Source organism: Tamandua tetradactyla, chromosome 19, assembly GCF_023851605.1.
Source record: "Tamandua tetradactyla isolate mTamTet1 chromosome 19, mTamTet1.pri, whole genome shotgun sequence".
In the NCBI taxonomy this organism is placed as follows: Eukaryota; Metazoa; Chordata; class Mammalia; order Pilosa; family Myrmecophagidae; genus Tamandua; species Tamandua tetradactyla.
The window spans coordinates 57,520,770-57,528,997 of NC_135345.1; the positions used below are offsets into that span (position 1 = coordinate 57,520,770).

Genomic DNA, 8,228 nt, shown 5'->3' on the forward strand with positions numbered 1-8,228 from the left:
ACTTGATCTAGTTTAGGCTTATGCTTGGTGGAGGGTGTGACATTTAAACTGATACCTGAAGAATGAGAACAAGTTACCCAAGAAGCATGTGTCTGTGTTAGGTTGGGGGAGGGGTGGGATGCTAAGGCCCAGAAGAACGTCCCAAGATGCTGGAACAGCAGAACGAAAGAGCCTGAGGGCAGAAAAATCCTCATTTGGGCCGCTAAGAAGAGAAGAAGGGAGGCAGGCTCAGACCCAGGCCCAGACCAGGTCAGGCAGGTTCTCACAGTCTTGTGAAGCAGTTTGAACATTGCCCTTGAGGAAATGTGAAGGCACTGAGGGGATTTTAGGAGAGGAGTAATGCTATCAGATGATCAAGTTTGTGTTTTCAAAGTTGACTTTTAAAAGCTCCTAGATGAAGAATGGAATGAAGTAAAGCAGGAATTGGTGGTTAAGGCAAGAGATAATTGTGGCTTAGTAGTGAATGAGTCAACCTCAGAATCAAAGACTAGAAAGACCCCAGAGAGACCCCAGGTCTGGAGAGGGCTAGAAAGACCCCAGAAATCTCATCCATGCTTTCCACATCCATTAATGAGGAAAATGAGTCTTAAAGGGGCAACATGAATTACTGAATAAGCTAGGACTACCCAACCAATTGGAACCAGATGGAAAGAACCAGTTTGTCTCTTTCCATCTTTTTCATGGACCTCCTTTCATGCCTCAGCACGTTTTTGAATTAAAAAAAAAAAAGTAGTGTTTTACTAGGAATAGGTATATGGGATTAATTATGCTATATGCTATTCTTTCTACTTTGAAACACTGGAAGATAAATAGTTTTAAAAGAAGCAATTATTTATAACTGTTGTGACAAAGATGCAAACGTAAGCGTTCTGATATAGTTTTTCAAAAGAAACCATTTTAGGTCTTCCTCACCTTCCCAAAGTTTCCTGGCACCCTGTTTCCCAGCCTGGTGGACTCTTGGACAGCTGGCTGGTATTTGGGCTGATGGCTATAGTCACAGACAATGCCAGATTGCTGGACTCCAGGGCGCAAGCCCAGGGCAAGACTCATACCATCTCTTAGGCTCTTCTGTAAAGCAGGATCCATATCTATTATCCAGGAGGTATAGTGAGAGTGCAGTGAGATGTTGTGATGCCTGTCCCACACTTACTCACTTCTAACTTGTCTCTGAAATGGAGTAATCATTGTGACTATAGCTGTCTGTATAAAGTGCCAAGAGTAACCAAATAGCTATCTATTCATGATGAATAAACTTGAAGAAGGCCTGGGTGTTCTTTTTAAAATTTAGCCTGAGGATTGTAAACTCATTTAATAGCCTCAGAATACAGAAAGCAAAGACAGTAGTTTATAACTGCTAAAACAATTTTCTTATTCCCCCACCCCTTTTACAAATTTCCTTTCTTTCAATCTTACATTGGTGAAGGCATATTTGAAGGGGCATATAGGTTACCTGGCACATTGTATGCACCTAATAGTTGTTGGGTAAATGAAGCAATGAATAACCAAATTTTGAAAATGCAAATTTGAGTATTATAATTTAAATATAACATTATCAGAATGTATATTGTAGAAAGTGAAAGTTTCCCAGAAACCCATTTCCCCAAATAACCTTGGTAATATTTTGATCTCTTTCTTTACTACAACACTGGACTAGACATCTATTTGCTCCATGTAAGGTTATATTGGGTCAAAAGGCTATATTAGGTTAAAAAGTGTGTTTATTGTAACAATTCCAAAGTATTCTCCAAAAAAGTTGAAACAACTTGTACTTCCTCAACCACAGTTTTGTGAGATAGTCCAAGATTCCTTTTATTTAACTTGAAAAATCCTTATTTCCTAAACTATAAAAGTAATACTTTTTTAATGGAAAAGAATTGGAACAATTTGGGGGTATGGAAAGTAGAAAATTAAAGTTCCTCCCATCCTCCATCCAATTTCTGGAATTACATAAGACCTATGAAAAGATATAGTCAGGATAGTAAATTCCTTAAAAAATTTTATTATTTTCTTCTTTTTCTCCACAGCATATATAACCAATCTATGTCACTGTTAAGAAATCAATGCCCTCCCCCCATACTTGGGTCTTGACTCCCAGGGGTGTAAATCTCTCTTCTCCAGGCATAAACGGAGACTCAGCATCACAGCATTGAGAAAACTTGCTTGACCAAAAAAGAGGAAGAGAGAAATGAGACCAAATAAACTTTTCATGGCTGAGAGATTTCAAACACAGTCGAGAGACATGGATAAGTTGTAAGACTTTCCTAGGCCTTAGGTGAAAGGTTTAGGAGGTGAAAGTGTGAGAAAGAAGAAAGGTAGACCAGGAATTTATAGTGGGGGGGTGATTTCTGCACTCCCAGGCAGAACTCACCAAATCCAACATGGAGGGAGGTGAGTGCTCATGCGGGCTTCAGTGTGGGCAGCTTTTAAGGATGGAGGTCAGGTGATGTCCGGAAGGGACAGCTCATTAGTTCTGGCAGTCAGGTTGGGAGGGGTGACACAGCCTCCACAGCTCCAGTTGCAGTGCCCTTCCCCGTTCCCCCGACCTAACATTCCAGCCTTTTTGTGATAATAGGGCGCCGAGATCTTTCTGGCTACTTCCTGCTGTAATGGGGTGGTGTGGTATTATAGGCCAGAACTGTCATGGCCAGGGGAGTGGGGAGGCTGGCTGTAGGAATCTGGTGAGGTGAGGAAGGTAGGTGATGATAATGATGCAGGAGCATTTGGTTGACTGCTACCTGGGATAGTTCCTTCATGTGTCCCTGAAGGAAGTTGAGGAGGCAGGGAGCTAGGAGAAAAAAGAGACAGATTAGGATAACTGGTCCTAGTAGCAGGAGGAGCCATGTCGCCAAAGGAGAAGAAAACCAGCTTAAGGCATAGTTGGTTCCTGTTTTCTGTGGTAGAGATCATCTCTTAGTTTGTTTAGGTTTGAATATTTTGTTCCGCCAGACCCGACTCGTTGATGTAACAGCAGCATTCCTCTTGGAGGAATATACACGTTCCTCCTTTTTCAGCTGTCAGCAGGTCTAAGGCCCATCGATTTTGAAGAGTTACCTGGGCTAGCGAGGTGAGTTGGTGTTGTAAAGAGGAGAAGGATTTTGATGTTGATTCCAGGGCTACCTGTAGTTGAGTTTCAAAGTTTTGAGAGGTTAAAATATTGTGTCCCAGCGCCCCTCCCGCTGTGGCTGAGGCTGCGACTGAAGCGGTTAGGCTGATGCCTGCTAGGATAGGAAGAAAGGCAGCCCTTTTGGAGCAAGGAGAGGGCAGTAGCCAAGTTAGTTTGGACTCCCCATAGAGGGTCAATTGAGGAACAATAGTTACCAGGAAACACGGTCCTGGGGCAGTGCAGTTAAGGCACTTGGTGAGAGTTCCATTACACCAGAAATATTGTCCTTTGGGGGCATGGGTGGTGTTGTGGATAATGACGTTAGTCTGGCACTTGCTATGAAGTTTTGTTTGAGGGTTTTTTATCCAGCATAGTGAGGTTCATAATTTGGCAAGAAGATCTCACCCCATTAGCGGGCTGGGGCAAGAAGGCATTACTAAGAAAGAATGTGAAACATGAAAGCGGTCCAGTAGTTAAGGGGTGCAAAGGGCAGCCATCTATGCCCATAACCGTGACCTGGGAAGGAAGGAGTTGACCTGAGTAAGAGGGGAGGACAGAAAAGGTAGCCCCTGTGTCCACTAAAAAGGAGGTGGACTTACTCGCTACCTTGATTGTTACCCTGGGCTCGACGAGGGTGACTGGGGTCGCTGAGGCCGGGTGTCGTCAGTCGTTGGTGGCTAAGCCCTAGGACTGCCAGCGGTGGGTTAGAGGTTGGAAGGACGGCCCCTCCACAGCCAGGTGCTGAGGGGCAGTCACTTTTCCAATGTCCCTTTGTACCACAGAGATAGCATGATCCCTTGGGCGGTCAAGGATTGGGGCATTGGCAGGACCAGTGTCCGTCAAGGCCACATTTGAAGCACTTTCCTGGTGGTGGATTAGTCGTAGCCAGCTTCTTTTCCATTGAAGTGAGCCGCAGAGCCACAATCAGGGATTGGGTTTGTAAATTCGCCTTTTGGTGGTCCCGGGGTTCCTTTTCTGCCTTCTCTAGTTCATCACGAGTATTAAAAAATTTAAAGGCCGTGTTTACCAGGTCACGGATAGGGGCCTGAGGACCGTCCTCAATTTTTCTAAGTTTATGCCTTATATCTGGAGCCGATTGGGAGATAAAGTGTGTGGCTAAAACAGTTTTACCAGCCTCTGAGTCGGGGTCTAGGTGGGTATATTGGGAGAGGGCATCTGAGCTGGTGTAGAAAAGCAGCCAGGTTTTCATCAGGACCCTGGATAATTTCCCTTAGCTTATGGAAGTTTACTACTTTATGTGAAGCTTTCTGCATGCCGGCTATGAGGCATGTAAGCATTTTGTCCCATCTAGTCTTCCCGTTCCTCCCCGCTGGAGTGTCAACCTGATATTCCCACCCTGGCTCTTGGTCTGACACTGCCTTGGCCCCTACCGGCATGGTGTGGTCGGTTATATGCACCTGGTTAGCATGAGCCCTGGCTGTGTTGAAAATGCAGTCCATTTCATCTGTAGTGAGGGAAGAAGAGCAGATTACATGAATGTCATGCCAGGTGAGGTCATAAGCATTAGCTAGATAGCCGAAGCAGGTGTGGGGGGCATACTGATAATGGGAGAGCCTTTGGAGTAGAAGGAGGAAGGGAAGGATAAGATGACGGCTGGAATGCTGCCGGAGTGGGGGGAGGAAGATGGGGGTAAGATGGCGGCTGGAGCGCCACCAGCAGAGAAGGAGGAAGAGAAAGGGAAGATGGCGGCGGGAGTGCTGCCGGCGTGGAAGGGGAGAGAGGAGGGCAAGATGGCAGCTGGGACGTCACCAGAACAGAAGGAGGAAGAGAAGAAGAAGATGGCGACTGAGATGTCGCTGAAGCAGAAATGAGGAGGGAAAGGAAAGATGGCGACTGGAGCACTGCTGGAGGGAGGGGAAGGTAGAGCGAGGGAGAGGAGGATACAAAGGGAGGGGCGGGAGTGCAGAAGGAAAAAAACCTGGACATAAGGAATTTCAGCACATTTGTCATTCCTCTGGCAAAAGTTGCGGAGGTTCATAAGGATATTAAAATCGAAAGTCCCATCCTCAGGCCAATGAGAGAGGACCTATTGCCCATACTGATGGGTCTCAAAGGAGAAAGGACTGGCTCAGGAGGTGTGGACATCCCAACACCCTGAGAGAGTCCTCGGAGCTCTTACGAGCAGGGGCTCGTCTCCCCAGGGGATGTCTCACCCTGGTTTGAGGCCCTTTCAGGTCCTGGACCTGAATTTGGGAGGGACACGAGAAGCGGGGTGTCCCCACAGCTTTTTGACTCCCGGGAAAGGGTATGAGGCTTGCGGGCGTCCCCGTTCACCTCAGCCTTCGGAAGAGAACCTGACGTGAATTCACGATTTTCAGAGAGTAATTAACGGACAGGCTCTCTCAGAACCGTGAGACCCGGCAGCAGGGCTAGGAGGGAAGGGACTTACCCAATCTGTGGTGGATGTAGCGGCGGGCTGAAGGATCCCTTGTTGCTGGCTATATGGAGGAAGGAGGAGAGAGAAAGTTGGGGCGCCTCTGGCCAGGTAGGCAGCACCCGCGCTCCTCTCCAGGGTTTTGGCACCAGATGAAAGGTTTAGGAGGTGAAAGCATGAGAAAGAAGAAAGGTAGACCAGAAAATCTATAGTGTGGGGGGGGTGATTTCTGTGCTCCCAGCCAGAATTCACCAAACCCAACATGGAGGGAGGTGAGTGCGCACGCGGGCTTCAGTGCGGGCAGCTTTTAAGGATGGAGGTCAGGTGATGTCTGGTAGGGGCAGCTCATTAGTTCTGGAAGTCAGGTTGGGAGGGGTGACACAGCCTCCGCAGTTCCAGTTGCAGTGCCCTTCCTGGTTTCCCCGACCTAATATTAGGCATGCTTACTTTTCAAGGCCCTACATTGTATCCTATTAAACACCTTCAGATGTGCCCACACCAAATATATACTCTTTTTTATTTAATTTTTTTTTAATTGTGAAATATAACATATATACAAAAAAGCAATAAATTTCCAAGTACATTTTAACAAGTAGTTATAGAACAGGTTTTAAAGTTTGGTATGGGTTACAATGCCATGATTTTTTCCTTTTCTTCTCCTAGTTGCTTCAAGATCCTGGAGACCAACAGAAAAATCAATATAATGATTCAGCAGTCATACTCACTTGTTATATCCTTTCTTCTCTGTTATACTCCTCCTCTTTAAATAAATATATACATAAAAGCAATAAATTTCAAAGTACATTGCAACAATTAGTTGTAGAACAAATTTCAGAGTTTGATATGGGTTAAAATTCTACAATTTTAGGGTTTTTTTCTAGCTGCTCTAAGGTACTGGAGGCTAAAAGAAATATCTGTATAATGATTCAGCACTCATATTCATTTGTTAAACCTGACCTTCTGGTATAACTCCACTATCACCTTTGATTTTTCTCCCACTCTTTAGGGTTATTTGGGCTATGCCCATTCTAACTTCTTCATGTTGTAAAGGGCTGTCAATAATATGGGATAGGGGGACAGAACTAGTTGATGTTCTGGAAGGGCTGGCCCCTCAGCATTTCAGAACTTATCTGGTCCATGGACCCATCTGGAGATTGTAGGTTTTGGAAAGTTACCCTAGTGCATGGAACCTTTGTAGAATCTTATATAATGCCCTAGGTATTCTTTAGGATTGGCAGGAATGGTTTTGGTTGTGGGTTGGCAAGTTATTATAGGTAGCAATGTTTAACGGAAGCATGCATAAGAGTAATTTTGAGAGTAGAAAATAAGGCAAGAATTTTTAAAAAGTTTCCCTTCAAAATTCTTGGCTCTAAGTAATTTAGTTAATTTACTGGGTATGATTTCTCAATAATTGTTTTGCATATTCAGGGTTTCTTGGGAAGTTTATATATTTGGGCATTATATATATTGAAAAATATATAATAACATTTTTATAAATGTTATAAATGTTAAGTGTATAAATTAAGTTGACATATGTGATTAGTAGGTATTTAATAAAATCTTTATCAATTTCGTCTTACAATTCACGTATTAAAGTTTGGAGCCAATGAAATAAACATTCTTCCAGGTTCAACATTTCCATAAGTCCTTGTGAACTGGCAGACATGGCTGACCTCCTGTAGAAAGGCTCACTCCAGAACAGAAGATCGGACTTAACATTTTGTTTGTGAAACTGTCAAGCACAGGAGACATTTTCTCAAAAAAATACTGTGGTGCTGTCAAAGTAGCCTGGGTGAGGAAATTTTCTGAAAAATACTATTATTGCCTAGTGATAGACAGTGCAAGCAATAGTATTGAAAATGACTTGGAGTTGCTCTTTACTGGCTATCAGTCTGCCTACTGACTGTTCATAATTCATGGTGAAGAGAGGAACAAGGAAGTGGAGTTTCTGTACAAAGATTACTTCTGAGAAAAGTCAATGATGCAGTTTAACACCTAGGCCAGTGGTTCTCATTCATGACAATTTTGCCCCAGGTAGGAGTTGCTAGATTTAGCAAATAAAAATACAAGATGGGACATACCAATATTGTATGATACAAGCTTATACTAAACAAAAAAACATTGTTTATCTGAAATTCAAATTTAACTAGGTCTCTAGTTTATTGGGCAGACCTATCCCCAGAAGACATTTGACAATATCTGGAGACATTTTTTGTAGGCACAATTAGGAGTGTTGAGATTGAGAAATTTAGATTTGAGCTAACTGATGATATATGTCAAAAAGAATAACTTTTCATGTGATTTAGGATATCACAGCTTTACGGAGTTATTTGGGAATCTGGCAGCATTCCCTTTCAGAAAGTAGAAGGGATCCCCACTGAGGGAGTGGAAAAGGGAGGCATAGATGGGACAAATGTGGAAGCAAGCAAAGAAATATTCTGATTGGCTGATGTTAAGTTTCCTTTTTACATAGAGAGGTCTTACAAAATGGGGAGCAGATACACGTTTTACAGTATGCCTATGCCTGCTCTGATAAACTGTCTCTACTGGACTGAAACCAGTAGTTGCAACACCAGGTGTTGCTTATCTGCAGTCCTGTGAGGTGCTTTCCTTTGTCCTATTTTCTTGGAAAGCCCCTGCAGGTCAATTGTTTTTTGTTTTCTGAAAAATCCTTTCTCGGAAAGGGGTCCCTCCTGACAATGCCCAATACAGGTGTTCATTTTATTATAC

The 8,228-nt window shown here is 43.7% G+C and overlaps 1 long non-coding RNA gene across 1 annotated transcript in view; it reads left to right on the forward strand.

Annotated features, from left to right (window-relative positions):
• LOC143663637 (uncharacterized) overlaps nucleotides 1–7,284 on the forward strand; it is a 31,358-nt gene extending 24,074 nt beyond the window's left edge. The window contains exon 3 of the long non-coding RNA XR_013166085.1: nucleotides 7,126–7,284. This is a non-coding gene — a long non-coding RNA (uncharacterized LOC143663637). The remainder of the gene's footprint in view (nucleotides 1–7,125) is intronic.
• Nucleotides 7,285–8,228: the final 944 nt, after the last annotated feature.